The sequence below is a fragment of the Nesoenas mayeri genome (genome assembly GCF_963082525.1).
Source record: "Nesoenas mayeri genome assembly, chromosome: 24".
Classification (NCBI taxonomy): Eukaryota; Metazoa; Chordata; class Aves; order Columbiformes; family Columbidae; genus Nesoenas; species Nesoenas mayeri.
The window spans coordinates 1,103,210-1,120,054 of NC_137546.1; positions in this window are offsets into that span (position 1 = coordinate 1,103,210).

The following is a 16,845-nucleotide window of genomic DNA, read 5'->3' on the forward strand; positions in this document are numbered from 1 at the left end:
CCATCCAGGGCTGGCTGGGCCCGGCCTGACACAATGCCCCTGGGGGCGGGGAAAGCATTAACGAAAAAAATTCATTAGGTGAAAATTATAGAAACTTTAAACCGATGGATTTATTTACGAGATCCCTTTGGGGGCTGCCACTCCAGAGCGGGGGCAGAAAGAGGCAGAGGTGCCAGAGCCCCGCGGCGGTGCCGTGCCGGGGGGCAGCGGGGGGACCCTGGGCTGTGCCGGGGGGCAGCGGGGGGACCCCGGGCTGTGCCGGGGGGGACCCCGGCCAAGGTGAGGAGCGGCAGCTCCCGAGATCCCCTCGCATCCCCATCCAGCAGCGGGTTCTTCGCACCGATTCGCTTTCCATAAAGCCTTATCTTTACACGCTTCCACCTTCCAATTAAACTCTCCCAAATTGCCAAAAGCCTTATTTGCATGCAAGGGACCCCGTTCAAAGATGCTAACTTATTGTCTCCTCTCAGAACTTAACATCTCTCTCTTCAGTTCTCACTTGAAAGAAGTTTTAGAACAGTATTCAAAGACTGTCCAAACGAACAAAACCTTCCCCTTCGCTAGGGAGAGAAATCCGGTGTATTCAATAAGAGGGCATATTCTCTGAAGTTTGCAGATTTAGTTTTAAAGGCTGTATTGTTCGTGCCTTGTTCCTGAAACTTTTTTTCCCCTCTCAGAGAGCAGCTCACATGCCTGCAAAGGATTATTAAAATAAAACATCATAGAGCTTCCTCCCCCCCTCCTTTTTTCACTGTTTAGAATTACTTTTCTGGAAGAGCTTTCTGAGCATAACCCTCCCACCACAAAGTCATAATTAAGAACACTTTTTACTTTTCCTGTTTGCTGGGGGGGGGGGGGGAAAGAATCAACCCCTTTTCCAAATGCTGCTTTTTCTTTCAGCACTAACACAGCTCTGCACTCCAGTCACACCTATCTGCCACAAACACCTGAACATGGGCTTGTTGCTGAATGAATGTTGTTTGTCTACAGCAGAACAAATTAAAGCACTGACACACTGGGCAAAGCAAGCAGCATCTCTGCAAGCACAACATAAATGCAGACTGCAATTCTTACTGACTCCTTGGAAGCTGTTTAAAGGTGACAGGATCTCTGCATTCAGCCCCCCCATCCCCTTTTTCTTTTTAACATTAAAAGAAGATAATCTGGTGAGCTGAGGATGTAGAACTCCTTTTGGGAATGCGATAAACTGCAAAAAAGCCAGTGGCAAGCCATTTATGATAAACTCCCTTTTATAAAGGTGCATAATGGAAGCAAACAGGGACCTGACGGGACATGACCGTATTTTATTCATTTAATACAAAGCAGCTAAAACAAAAAAAACCACCCAACCAACACTTAAAACCCCCACAGTTCAGAGCATAACTCAAGGGCCGGGGGAAGAAAACCAAGCTGATGGGGTGTGATGTGATTTTGCCGTGATCTGTCGCAATGCACCGAGCACGAGGGGGACGCGCAGCCCGGGCGCTGCAGGGGGTCCCGGCCCCCGCCTCCCCAGCCCCTCCCCGGGGACCAGGGCTTCCCCACTGACCTTCAGAGCACCGTCAACGTGCCCACAAAGTTATAGAAGTGTGCACAAAGAGCTCCTGTCCTCAGGTCTGTAGATCATAACCACAGATAGGAAAGTCTTTAACAGCACCCTTTAAGCGACCATGTCACCTCCATACATCCCAGTCCAAGGGAAAGCTATCAGTACCAAAAAGCATCTTTTTCAACTGTAGGGAACCAAGAGTTCATTTAGATTTACCAGTTAATGAAAATTTGCTGTATAAAATAACTGTAAGAACATGTGTTAAAACACAAGAGAAAGAATTCCATCGATTTCCACGAGGTGGATTGTATCCAGGAAGAATGAGTCAACTTCATTCCTTCAGTAAAACTCACTGAACTGCAGACAATTGCACCAGGCATGGATGTGTATCATCTTCCCCCCTCATTCCATGTATTGTTGTCCAGACAGCTCTCTCTTCAGTGTTATGGGTCAGACACAGCCAGACAGGAATTTTTCAAAAGTATTTTTCCTCGCTGGAAAATGCTGCTTTGACAAATAAGTTGTTTCTTTTCATTTTTTACCCCCTAATATCACATCAGTTACAAGTAATTACTCAGCCACTCACACAATACAACACAATCAGCACAGGAAAGGACGGCTTAGTTGATAAGACACAGGGAGGAAGAAATAGGAGTCTCCTACATAGGCACATTCACTGCGTATTTTACAGGTGGAAGATAAACTAATTCCTTCAAGTGCTTTGGGCTGAAATCTCAGAATACAGTGATGGGAGTGATGGAGAGATCAACACTAACATACTGTCAGAGCCATAGTCTTTGCATTCAGAAATGCAAAGTTCCACACAGACCCTCCCCGCGCTTGTATTAACACAGAACGAGCACATCAAATGTCTACAAGCAAGATCAGCAGCTTTTCAGCCTTCCTGGTAGGGTTTCAGTGCACACATCGGCTATGGGAGAACTCGTGGCAGTCCCACAGGAGCCCAGCACTTTTGATGTTAAACAGAGGCTTAGCTAATGATAAGCTAATTGACAGAGTTAAAAACCAAACCCCATTTTTAAGAAGTAGTTAGAAAATGAAATGCAAATATATACAAAATATCCAATGGTTTCTATGAATACAAGTGCCCGTCTGCCTCATGACCGCTAGTTTCCAGCCAGCTTTCCAACCAGCGCAGCCTTTGCGCTTCTGTATCTACAATTGTACCATTTATAAGGCAGTAGCCCACCTTGCCCATATGCTTTTTCCTACAGTGACTCATATTCCATTGGGTTTATTCCTGTGAAGACTTGTGTTAAAGCAGAGGAAAGAGCAGAACCTTTGGGGAAGGAACGCTGCATTTCAGAAAGCACCAGCCATACTCACTGCTCCCTGTCAAAAAGTCAAAGCACTGATTTATATCCTGTGTAGCAGAAAGGCTTCTGCAACTGGTATAGCACTCGAAGTAAAAAACTCATTTGATACCTGGGTCAAACAAGAGTCTTACTGAATAATAGTGTTTACCCAACATCTAAAAAATAGCCTTCCTAGAGGAATACACTCTATGCTGGAAGAGCCACAGGTACTGTTTCCTGATATATGCCTCCAAATCTTGCATTTCTGCTCCAGATTCTTTTAGTACAGATACATCTTGAGTGCTTGACTACCATGCGGCTGCAGTTCTGCTCCTTCAGTATAAATGAGAGGGGGAAATAGTTTAATTTCTCTGAAGTATAAAGTTAAATAGAGTGAACTGAGAAGTTTCTTCAAAAATAACGGAGTGAGATCACCCATACAGTGATTTTAACCAGCTCCAATAAGAGCAGCGCTCGCACTTATCAAGTACACCCTGAGGAACTGGAGGCTTTCTCCCTCCCAGCCACTTGGGTGCATTACAAGGGGACTGCCCATTCATATGGCCAACATTTTCTATAAAATTATTACTAACAGCTTTTAAACTCCACTCTCGAGCAACCCAGAATGTGAATCCATTAAAGATCACAAAAGGACTTGACATTTTCAAAGTAATTTGAGTCTTAATTATTTTGTCACAAAGCTCAGCTGAATGAACCATCTAGGCAGCGAAACACTATTCCTGAATATATTGATCACAAAATCTGGGCTAGGGGGGCACAACAAGGGTGTAAAGAATTACTGTGAAATAGTGAAACCAGGGAAGTTGCAGCAGGAGAAAAAAATGTCCCCTGACTTCTTTTCAAACCAGTCAAGAGTTGCTGCTCTTTTTGGGACCGACACGCAGCTTTGTGTGACACCACAGGTCAGCAGCTCCGCATTGGGACCACCTCAGCCTTTCATTTTTACAGCTGGACCTGTTTATCACAGCCCAACTTTCACCAGAAATGGAAAAACTATCACTTTCAAAGTCCTTCAAAACTCCGCATCCTACTATAAATACAGGAGAGAAAAGATTCTCAGTGCTGTCATTCGCTGGTTTTCCACGCAAACCACAGTTTAGTATTTTCCCCCATTAAACACACACAAACCAATCTTGATTGTTTATTTTCTCATCATCCAGGTTGCTGGAAAGCCACATTTCTAACCAATTCACCATTTAGCCATTTTCTCACTATTCATGCAACCATATATTGCACAATGAAATTCACGATGCGTCTGTATTAATAACATCCTAAAATTCATCATACATACGGTCCAAATCTGGAAAATACTCGGACAACTTTGGGCATATAGACTGTCACAAATTCACAGAAGCAAGAGATGATCCAATCAGGAATAACCCAAGCCCAGCTCACATCATCACAACTCACAGAACCGCCTGTTTAATGGGTAAACCCAACATTTTTGTCACTAAGTGGCTGCATTTCAGGAAAAAAAAAAAACCCACACGCAATAAAATAATTTTATTCTTGAAGGATGGGAAAAAAATCTTAACCATGTTTTCATGGGAGAAACAGAGATATAGAACGAGCTTGAAAACTGAAAATCTCTCATGCCCTGATCTATAAATAAAACTACTTGGGATTTTCTTCTGTACTAAATTTAAAGTAAAGTCTTTTCCATAGAGAGTTTTCTTTACAACAAACTATGCCCCAGAAGGACTTTAACGATGGTGTTTCCAACGAGCAGCATGAATGAATTAAACAATAAATGCAGTAAGAGAGCAGCTATATTTTTCTTTAATAGAAGCAGATGACTGTAGTTCAAAACACGGCCATGCTCTCAGAGGACAACGCTGGCAGTTCTCACCCCCACTGCACAACCAGCTTTCCTTCCCCCGTGCTCCGGGACCTCGGCTCGGGGCAACGTGCCCTCCAGCATCACAGAAAGCTCAAAGGGGAGCTATCAACCACAAACTCCACATTTTGCCACATACAAAGTACCAAATCGTCCTGCAGGTCCGTCTCTTCTCCTCACAAAAATCCCACAAAATCCCACTAAGAACCAGCAGCACAGAAACTTCAAAATAACCCATTCAGAGAGACACCAACAAAGTCTCCAGCAATTCATATGAACATACATGAAATCCTGTGATGAAAGCAAGCTCAGAAGAGGTGGCACTTTCCAAGAACAGCAGGCTTTGCTCGTTAGCTTAGCAACAGCCACTAATTGCTTTCATGTGATGCTTCAAATAGATACTCTCACCTTAACATCCCAACCAAAGCTGTTACTCAGAACTGCTGAATATGAACCAAGTTCCACCAAGAAACAACAGCATTTCAAATAGAGCAAAGAACAGTAATTCAGGTTTCCCAAATCACTTTCTAGCTTGAGTTCCACTTTGCCTTTAATTTACTTTCAGCCTTAAACTTTCTACCCTTTAGGTTTTCTAGAAAATAAGCTGGTTTTCTCTACTTACAAGTTCTGCGTCCACTGTTTTCTTCTTCCTCTGCGGGGAGGAGATTTCTCTTGACATATAGGAATTAGGCGTCCACACCGATAACATCAGAACCCATCAGACCTGTAACAAAAGTTGCACTTTGAAGCTGAAGGAAACAGCTTATTTCCTTATAGCAGAGCAGCTCCCCAGTCCCACCGCGGCCTGGTCGCACATTGAAGCTCACACAGCAGAGCTTGCTTTCCACACAGCAACAAAGCTACAGACATTGCAAAGATCCTGCCTCAACCAGACATTATCCAACCCTCTGCTGATGTGCATCACCCAGGAGCCATTTTCTCAGTATAGACTTCACTGACACACACAGATGCACAAAACAGCTTGTATTCTGCTGTTTCAGCTCTGATTCTGCTTTCCATAGCTGCAAACCACCCTTCAGTTCACCACCTCAAGATATGAAGAGCATACAAACCTCAAAGAAGCCACGGAGATTGCAGGTTCCCAAGCCGGCACAGAGAGGCCTCCACACGCAGCAAAGCACCCTGGTGGAAAATGGCTGCTCTGAGGGAGCAGCTGATATAGAATCAACCGCCGTGACACAGGTACTCCAATTGAGGTAAGTGGAGCCAGCTGGGCCTAGTTAAGTCCATCAGGTGTCAGGCTGGGCCTTGCTGGGTCTGCAGCATCATCATGGTCAGCTGGGCTGGACCTGGCCCATCCCTCTCTGCTCCTGATGCGGCAGCACCAAACACGGCGGCTGCTCCCATGTGAGGGGAAGCTCCTGGTGGACGCGCCAGCGGTGAAGGACAAGATCAAAATGCCGATGTGGATGTGTTCTCCCAGCACACTGACTAACTGCGGAGGTTCCTATTGCGCGTTCTAGGAAAATGAGATTTATTGTGTTACGAAGGGATGTAAAACACCCATGTTGAAACAACTCAGCTCACCACGTCTAAAGCCAGACAATTAATGGATTTTCCTGTCAATAATTCCCAGTGATACATAAAGCTCATCTTGTGTCATTCAAGTAACACACCCACTCCCACTTTCATGTGCTCGTGATTACTTGGAAAAGGCAACTATGGCAGCACTGGTGAATATGGAATGGATTTTGTCTCACAGATGAGTTAACTTTTAGGCATCCCAAAGGGTCTACATTTAATGTTCATGACATTTCCAATGCTTAGATTCTTTCATTTGTAGTAACTCTATGTTTCATAAGCATAGAGACTGAACTTCCTCATACACACTGTGGAAACACATCAAACATAACTCAGTGTCATTCAACTTGCTGATACTTCTATTTCTAGAAGAGAGCAGGAACACTGAAAGAAAAAAAAAGGCAAGTTTTTCCCAGCAAATTCTGATGTATAGGATGTGACATAATGGTGCAAAAACTTTTGGCAAAACCAGGGATTTTAAATTGCTCTGCTCTATTCTGCTGTGGTGGGAGTTTTAATGCACTGCACTTTGCCTAGAACTGACACAAAAGAACAGACAATCACCTCAAGTGTGTTATGGGGAAGAACAAAACAATTTCCCAGACAAAATTATATGGAGTTCAGTCTGCTGTTTATAGGCTTCAGTGAGCAGAGGGGTTTGATGTAATTGATGCTTTCTGGCTACCTTGCGAGGACCCGGCGCAGGAGGAGGCGGCAGTGACGAGGTGGCAGGAACACGCTTTGTTTCCCTTTCCACAAAACAACGTGCCGGGCTCTGTGGGTTTCAATGGGCCTGTGGGCGTGGAGCGGGGAACAGGGGCTGCAAAGCTCCCCCGGTCCAACCGCCATGAGCAGGGACATCTGCACCAGCTCAGGCTGCTCAGACCCCGTCCAGCCTGGCCTGGGGTGTCTCAGGGATGGTTCATCCACCACCTCTCTGGGTACCTGGGCCAGGCTCCCACCACCCTCAGGGCAACAATTTCTTACATCCAGCCTGAATCTCCCTCCTTTAGTTTAAACCATCACCCCTTGTCCCAGCACTACAGGCCCTGCTAGAAAGCCTGTCCCCACCTTTCTCAGTCCAGAAAGGCCGCAGGGTCTGCAGGTTTGGGCAGTGAGGACATCCTGTGCACGCTGATGCTAACGCTGCCTCTTCCGAAATTCTTGCCTTTTCTCTTTCCTCTCTCTTTTTCTAATGAAATCTTTCCATATTATTAATGGCTAGGGTGGATCCATAGAGTGTGTTCCTTCCAGGATTTTCTTGTTTGCTGTAGTCTTCACATTTTCCAGTTAATTTCCTATTTTCCTGCTCTAAAATCCCTGCCAAAAAAATCCCTGAAGCACACTTGGTATTTGAACAGAAAAAACCCAACATTTGAGAACAGACATTTGATCCAGACTCTTGTAAATCAGTAGCAATTTTCCCCTTAAATATGAGTTATTTTCATCAGTGGCTGATGCTTCCTCAAGGTGAGTTTTTACCTAATTAACTATGCAGATACATTTCAATCACTAAAATGGGGAACGCTGTGTCATACAATTTATGTGAAATTAGCTGTCCAAGAGCATTCAGCCAAAATATAAAGACTGGACTTACGATAAGCTATTTAATCAGGTTCATTCAGGAATTAAATTATTAGGAATGAAATTAATGAAATGGGTTTATGCCCAGATATTCTGAATGACACTAGCTTTCACAGCCAAAGAAGAAACAGGTACCCAAGAAAGTGTTCCTCACTGTTGGATGTTCTATTAGACACAATAGTGGCTGTGTAATCCCCCACGGAAATAATTATTTCGGTATCATGTAATCCCTCACCAGAAAAACTGGAAACATTACAAACTGCACTGATATTAGAGCTTGAGTGCACGATGGTGCCAGTTGGAACAGGTCTGGAGTTGCGGAATTCCTGAGGACATTCGAGGAGAAAAAACTCTGGAGTAATTTCACGGATTTTTGTTGGTTTTAATCCCTTCTGTGGTTTCTGAAAGAAAATCCTCGCACGTTTAGTTGCTCATGACGTGGACACTTCCCTGTAAACATCAACTGAAAATAAAAGCAGCTGGACATCAGTCAAACTGGTGGGACTACTGTCAAATGACTCAGGCAGCCTGGTACGCGAGACTGGTTATCGCAGTGTATAACGCTGGTAATTTGGGGCTGAGCTAGTTCTATTTCTGGGCATGACCCACCATTCGCTTCAGGACAGAGCAGCAGGTGATTCTAAGGGACCTTTTGATCTGAACACCCTCACCCCTCATTTGCTCTGCAGGGACACTGTCACCCACAGGAACGTCACCTCTGACGGTGACACCGCCTCTGAGGATCCGAGCAGGCAGAGCAGAGTGTGAAGCTATTTTCTCTAGCTGTAAAAGGTCAGATGGGATGAATCCAGGTCTTGGGGACTTGCCGTAGAAAGTCTGTGACAGATGTGGACAAAAGGAATCCCTCCAGGAGGGCAAGCTGGAGGTTATCCAGCTACTCTGGATACGCAGGGATCCATTCTTCTCCTCGTAAAGGAATAATGATCTCACATCAGTAAATGAAAAAACAGTTTTGAAGTAAATCTACTGCACACAGTGGGTTTAAAACAGCGTAGCTGAAATCAGCATCTGGACTATGGTCTCGGATGCCTTAAAAGCCCGTGATTTCTTCCTCTAGGGCCATGTGCTTCTAGGAAATACGTATTACTCTGGCTGAACGACAGCACTTCAGAGACTGTCACCGGACCACCAGCACCGTTTAATAGTTCTGCTGCGTTGTTCTGAGAAATACCGTTTTCTGTAGGAATTCGGGAATGACCCATAGAAACAACTTTGGCAGCGGGTGTATTTCCCTTTGGATTTGTCAGGGTAGGGAAGGATCTGAAGAGCTGAATCTTTCCAAATCTTCTCAGCTCGTCTGCATTACAAGGACTAAGTGGCTCACCAGCGGCTCCCTGGCCAGGCCGGGCTCTGACATTACCAGGGTTACACTTGGTCCAAGATGTCTGGAGAACCGCAGGGAGAGTCATGTTTTCTAACACCGTCAAATTCCCCTCTGTGTTCTTGGTGAGAGAGATTCATTGCACAAACAAGCAGTAAATTCTGAAGGGCTGCAAGAGCGCGGCACCGAGGGCCGGGCAAATTAAGACAGATGTTCTGAACTCGAGGATCGCGAGGACGCGGTTTGGAGCGGCCGGCCATGTGAAGGCTCTCAGAGCATCCTCCCTGCTCAGACACGAGAATGATGCAGACGATGGTGTAACGAGACACAATAAATCGAAGCCAAGATGACTGTGGCGGGCGGGCTTGCAAACCTGCCGCGGTTCTTGGCGCCTGCAAACAGCGCACGGCTCAGCTGAGCTTCCCAGAGATTAACGCTGCTCGGCACGTTCCCATTGCACAGTCCTGGAAATACAAAGGAGGAACGTGTGGGCAAGTGCTGGAGAGGCAGGAAGATGATTTGTCAGGAATTCTCGTTCCTTATACATAAATATCAGCCTGTGGACACAGAACAAATCGCCTTCGTGGAAATGGTCATTAAAGACACGGGTAATATACAGGCTTATTGTCCCACGTGCTTTGCCATTTAAAATATTTGCCCTGAGAAAGTGGGAGGTAAAGAACTTATATTTTGAGTTCTTTATAAAACATAGCTTGCACCCCTGATTTATGCTCCCTGGGACCTGTTCTATGTAAAACATTTAACTAGTTATACTTTAGATAAAAGAAACATCTGAAGCATTGGTTGTTTTGGAGTTTCTCATTCTTTTCTCTCATATATTTTCATAAGACAAGGTGCAGTCACAGATACAGCACCCTTAGAGAAATCACAGCTTAGGCCCCTGATACCGGGACATCTGTGAGTGAATTGGTTCTGAATTAATTGAGTAAAACAAGGCAGTGAAAGCCCATGTAACGTGTTGGTCTGGAAACCACTGCAGGCCTGGGGATGGAAAGACAATTCATATTTTACGCTGTGAATTTTTTATTAAGGGCTGTTTTTTTATTTTTTATTATTGCATATGAATATTTTACACGTCCGAGTTGAGAACAATGCTGGTTTTGGCTGCCTCTGCACTTTTCATGGTTGTGTACCCTCGCGTTGCATAACTGAGAGAGATCCATTTACACACAGGGGGAAAGGGGGCTAATGAATCTCAGCAAAACTAACTTTATTGTGTGTGAAAAAAAGCACTCTGAAGTTTTCCAAATAAAAAACCCCATATATACATATATAAAATACTTGCATGGAATGGCTTAATAAAACCAGTGTGTGCGCATGTAAGTGTAGGTGCTCTGCATCCAGAACGGGCCGCCCATCATCATCCTCGTCAGCCCCATCATCCACGAGGCCCCTGGCCAGCCTGTGCTCACACATTTCAAATGTGAACTCTCTCTGTATCCACAGAACAGAGAGAGCATAGGTGGAAATGCAACTGAGGAAAGGTTCTTGCCATTTATGTTCCACAGATGAGAGTCAAGGGAATAAAGACCCAAATGATTAAGACTTCATCCCTCTTCAAAGCGAAAATGCAATATAAATGAAGAAACAGAGTTCCAGTGCTCTGTGCGGTGATGGAAGCACAAGGTGACCAAGAGAATGAAGAGGCCGAGATAAAACCTGGAGTCACGAACATGTGCCAACTCCTGCTATCGTGCTGTGTGTCCTTGAGCAAAGTCACGTCTGGGAGGCGGATGGAAACAGCCAGGCCAAACCAGCGCTGTGGGTGCCACGTCCCACTAATAACGCTGTGTTGAATGATTTTTACCCGTGAGGAGCTGCACCAGGTGCCGTGATGTAAAACGACCTTGGTGGCCATGGATCCATCCCGGGTTGCGCCGGGCAGTCCCCTGCTGTGCCAGCTGAAGCTCAGCGCCAGCGCACAGAGCCCTCCTAGGTGTCACCCTGCAAACGCGGTTGTGTCAGCGCCCGAGGCTGCAGTTATCCTGCTTTTTCCCTTTCCTTTCCTCTTCCTGACAGCAACCGTGAGTCGCACCGTTTGCTCAGCTCCCTCTGCCTTCCCACACGCTGTTTTTTGCATTTTTATTTGCATTAGATTATTGGAGCAGGAGCCTGAACACTTAAGTTACTGCAAATCCCTCCTCATATGGAAGTCAGTGAGCTGTAAAACATTTAAACTGTCTACAGTTGTACCTCATTTGTTTACACATTTCCAGCGGGCTGCTAAAAGGTAACACACTGTAGCAGAAGAAAGATCCGAGACTGCTGATTCTGGTTTCGTAACAGCTCCAGAAGTGCGTTGAATTCGTGCATGCACTGCATGGAGTAACGTACATCTCAACTTTCTGAAGCCTTCGGGCCCAAGTGGAGCAGAAAAGCCACGTGCTTTTCTCTAGACTCTTTGCTTTCTGCTTCTTTAGACTCTTTTGCTTTCTGATCAGGGATGAAAACAAGGTTCGGTGGGTCTGGCTGTAGCTACCGCTGGAGCCGTTGTTGCGGTTGAGATGGACAAGCGACATGGACCAAGTTCCTTCAAGATTGAAGTAATAGGTGCCATTTATTGCTACAAGTGCATTTTTATACAATTCTACCAGTTCATGTGTCTTTTCACTATTGGTTACAAGTTACAGCACTAACACATCATTGGTTAATTTTGCTATCATTCATGTTATTCTTCTATCCCCTTCTCTCTCACGGGTACAAATCCATACCTCCGGATACTCCTTTACTCCCATCCTTCTCAAGGGTAAATCTTAATATCTTCAAGGCTGATCTCTACTCTCATATTTTCTGTCAAGGATTCCATAGACCTGCTGCAGTTTCCCACAAGCCATCCACAAACGGTCCCTCTCCCCTGCCCATGTTCTTTGCAACCGGGTCTCTGAGCACTTAACTCCCCACCTGCGCTGCAGGGCTGGGTGCGGGACTGAGCTGAGCTGGATGTGCCCCCGAGCACCTGCACACGGCTTGTGGGGAAGGAAAGGAGCGTCGTGGTCCCCCGAGGGCAGCGGGAGGTGCCGGGCGAGTGATCGGTGCCGCGCAGCAGAGGGCATCCCTGAGTCTGGAGATCGTCCCGGAGCGCAGCGCAACAGCCACACACCGAGCCATTAACAACACCGAGCTCAGCCCTTTCCTGCCTTCCTGTTAGTTTTGAACAAATTCTCAGATACATCTTAAGGTTTTTCTCAAGCAATTTTTGAACACTGTACAAATCCAGCGCTAATTATTTTCACAAATCACAATGAGATCGCTATTGCCTGACTGGATGCAGTGCATGTATTTGCAGTGTGGATAAAGATGATCTCTGTAAACGCATCATTTTCAAGTTGTTTATTTGAATGCGAATTTCATTGCTGAAAATTCACACCTTTGTTATGAATTTCATAGCTGACTCTGGAAATCCAGTCAGTTAAGCATTGACACTTCCACTAGTTAAGCTTATTTGGTGGAATTATTTGTCAAAATTAAGCTTGGCAAAGCAGATTTGTTTAGCAATTCAAGCAAATATTTGTAGGATTATTTTGTCTCTTTCCCTCGTTCTTGCTGATGAGGTAGAGGAATAGCACTTTTCTCCCAGGTTTTCCCAAAGGAGAATCACAGTTGGACAGGGACCAGAGTCTCCACCAACATCAAAACATCTGTTCAGGAATCCCCTGTGAATAAACCCAAAGTAAATGCCTTTCGCCTTGTGCTCTCTGATTAATGTACTGATTTTGATTAACATTATATTGTTACCTAAATGTAGTCTCACAGAGTCCTTATGCCAGAATAGTAGTGAAATCCCACAGATGGGCAAACAGGCAAAGTTCTATGTGACGGGACACGGCGAAGCACGGGGCAAGGCCACTAACAGCACGGAGATGTTCCCGTCTGAGAGCTCCGCTTCAACAGCCGGATCCACTGATCTTCATGACATGAGCAAGAGCAGAAGTCGAGACCTTGGTGTGGCGGTGAGGGGTCAGTGACGCCCTCAGTTCCTCTATTTCCATCTCCTTCCCCCCGGGAAGTTTTCGGGGATGCCGAGGAGCCGCCCCCGCGGGCGCCGCACGGAGCTGGTTTGTTCTCACTTGTTTAAAAGTCTGACAAACTGTTTGCAGTTCCAGCAGGGATCAACACGTTTCTAGAATTAAACCCAACGTCTTGGATGGCAAAAACGCCCTGAACAAGGACTCTTTCTTCAACCCAATGCACAAGGGACCTTTCTTTAGTAAGCTATAAAATCACTTACTATAAATCAATTATTTTAGGACTGATTTAACTGCCCTCCAGATGTTCAGATTGGCACTTAAAAAAAAAAATTAGGACTGGATAGTCCTAATGAAATTTCCCAGAGCATTTTCTCTGGAGTACCTGTGGTCCAACCTCGTTACCATCTTCCCTGCTAACCCACATATTCCTAAATGTTCTTCGGCTGGCAAGGACGGATGTGCCAATGCACATGGAGCATATCTGATCTTGTGGAGATGATGGCGACGTGAGTTATGTTGGGAAGTCCTGTGCAGAGCTCCTTCAGATGCTTCTCCTTGAAACCTTGAAAAAAGAGTCAATCCACCTGATAAGAGCCCATTGCTGAGGGTGTTGGATACACTCATAACACTTGGTGGTGCTCTGCGGGACCATCCTCCCAACCTTTGGGATTTCTGCCTCTGAGGGCACAAAAAGCACTTCGGGAGCTCAGAATAGCTGGTCTCCTGCCTCCACAGCCCTGGAAATAACCCAAGGGGTGCTGGCACAGCACCAGAAACATCCTGGGTGCCCCGGTCCAAGCGGCAGCGCGGGGCTGCGCTCCCCCTGCGCAGCTGCACCGGCAGCGCCGCGTCCTCCGGGGCGGCCGTGCGGAGCTCCTTGGTTCAGGGCTAGTGCTTGGAAGGGAAACGGAGTGTTTCTTACTTCCCAGATAAATTACAGCAGAGAATCAATGGATTTTTTCAGACCCTGAGGCACAGAGGAGGGTCGGTTACAGTAATTGCATTTGCATTGATTTATATTTGGATTCTGTTTGGGGTTTTGCTGGGTTTCTAAAGGAAACACTTTTAATGAGTTAAAAAATAACATGAGAGCTAGTTTCGGAATATAAACCCCAGATATCTCAAAGACCTCAGGGGGAAGAGTGTCCCCGCAGAGGAGGTGACGCTGCTCCCACCCAGGCACAGTCAGCGGGGCTGTTCCTGCGTCCCTGTCATCTGTGCACACCTGGAAACTGCACAGGGGAAAGGAGACGATGACAACAACATCCTCCCGCCCAGCGCTCCTCGTGCTCTGTTTCCATGCAGCGCAGAGCAATTCCTCCCCAGCCTGACTCTATATCCCAGGCCGCCGACAGAGCGACCTGCCCGTGGACGGCAGCTGTGCAGCGTCTTCCCTCCGTCCTTCCCTTTGCCCCTCAGCACTTCACTCAGAACAACAAACTCTTGTCCAGAAGTTTCTCCAAAAGGATGAAAAATATCCCAGATCTTCACAACCGATCCCCATTTTTTATTTTTAATTTTGCTTCAAGAGAAGATTTCCCACAGAAGGAAATTTCTGTGGCTTTGAACCCGGTCAGGTCCGACAATCCAAATCTGTTCGCAGAGAAAACTTCCCTTAGCAAAAATAAATCACTATACAGGTTCAGTTTGGGTCCCTGGCTGCCAGGCTTTAATTGCTCCTCCTTGTGGCTCTAAAGCCAGGGTGGCTTTATTAAATGTAATTACTTTGTCCTGCAGCTCACATGGCAGAGGCACCAGCTACTCCATGAAGATGGTTCTGAATCAGAGGCACATTACAAACAAAGATATATAGGAAACAGAAATTTTAAGTGTGAGCAAGTGACCTTCTTGCACAGAGACACTTACACTCCAGAAGAACTAAAAAAAAGAAGCCATTTTCCAAGGGATCAGCTCTGCGTGTGTTATTTCCATTCTGCTTAGATTCCAGACATGTTTGTGTTAAATGCCACTCCATCCATTTCAGCAATTTCTTTAATCCTCTTAATATTTGTGTACATATATTTCAGTGTGTGGCACACTTGCTTTCATGCATGCTTCTATATTAATGCCAACAGGTGTCCTAATCATTTAAGAGGTTGTTATGTGCATCCCACCAGAAGCCCATTTAATCCCGTGTGGTGTGCGTGCGGCTCGCAGCGCCGCACTCTGTTCCCAACACCGCGGCGAGCGCTGAAACAAGGCAATATTGACTGGGATTATGAAATGGCAGTTGAACCTAGACACAGGAATGCTCATCTGTTCCCTCATATTGGTTCTGTCATAAATCATCTTTAAAAGGGAGCGTGTGAATTAGTTTTGTTACTGTAGGGTTTGTAATAAAATGAGTGAAATTGCTGTCTGTGTTTAGCTGCAGTACTGTAAACCGAACTAATATGGCAGGGCTTGTCCTCTCTCTATGGCCAAACTCTGCTCAGCCTCTGGTGGAGAGAGACACCAACTCAGCGCAGATTCTGAGTGAATACGGCTGGACTGGAAAACACCCAAAGAAAGGGCGACGAGCTGTGGAAGGTCTGAGCTTACCTGGAGTAAAACCAGAGGGAAAAGGGTCGTGAGCCCCCAGGGCCTGACTAACGCGTAATGTCCATAGCCGCAGTGATAAACATCTTTCCACGTCTAGAAAACGTGCCCAAAAAGAAAGACAAGCAGGTCCAGAGGCTGAAGCAGAAAGGCTTCTCTCCACACCCTTCTACACCAGAGTATTCGGATGTCTTGATGTGCCCTAAAGCCCCGGAGCGGCAGCTCACGTGGAAGAATCAAACGCATCAAACACGGTGACAATGACAGACGCCGTCACCGAGTCAGACTGCCAGCACTGACAACACCGACCCTGTGCCACAAGTCATTCTGCTACAGACAAACCGAGTTCACTGTTCACATTGAGACAGCGCTGGACATCAGCCGGGCTGCAGAAACAAAGCAACGGGCACGTCCTGCTCCAAGAACTCGGTCTGAGAACTGGGAGGTACCAGGTGGGTGAGACGAAGGAGCAGGTCGGGCTGGAAGGGAGACAGTGAGAAACCGAGGGGCTGAGAGCAGCAGTAACCACCATCACAGATGTTTAACAACTTGACGAGATCCCTTTCTTCACGCAGGAGCTGTGTTTGATTGCTCCTGTACTTGTTTCTATCTAAACTCCCCACTTTGCGATGTCTTCGTGACACTCCAAACATCCACAAAGCTCTTGGAAGTTGAATTTTAATGTGTTTATTGACATCAGTTATGATACTTCAAAACATATGGGCTACCAATTGTTAGCATGCGCTCCCAGTGTTTACAGTAATCCCCACATTCAAACAAACTCAGCCTTTCCTGATGGTTTTATATCTTCTCACTGCCTCACTTGCCCGTGTTTATTTAAACTCCTGTTGAGGGCTTTTTTAATATTCAACACTTCTGAAACATAAAAAGCCCTATCTGCAGATTTCATACGCTTTTGAAAGGTTTTGCATTAGTTTCTGTGGGCACCACATGGCCAAACGTTCCTTCCTTTCAGCACCAACCTCCTCGTTTATTTTATAATTCCTTAAAGTTATTGGAGGGAGGGAAATTGAAATGGCAAAGAAATTACAAAATATTTTAAAAGGTGCAACGCATTGTCCTCTTAAAGGAAACAAATTACTGGTTTGCTAAATTGGGACAGCTCT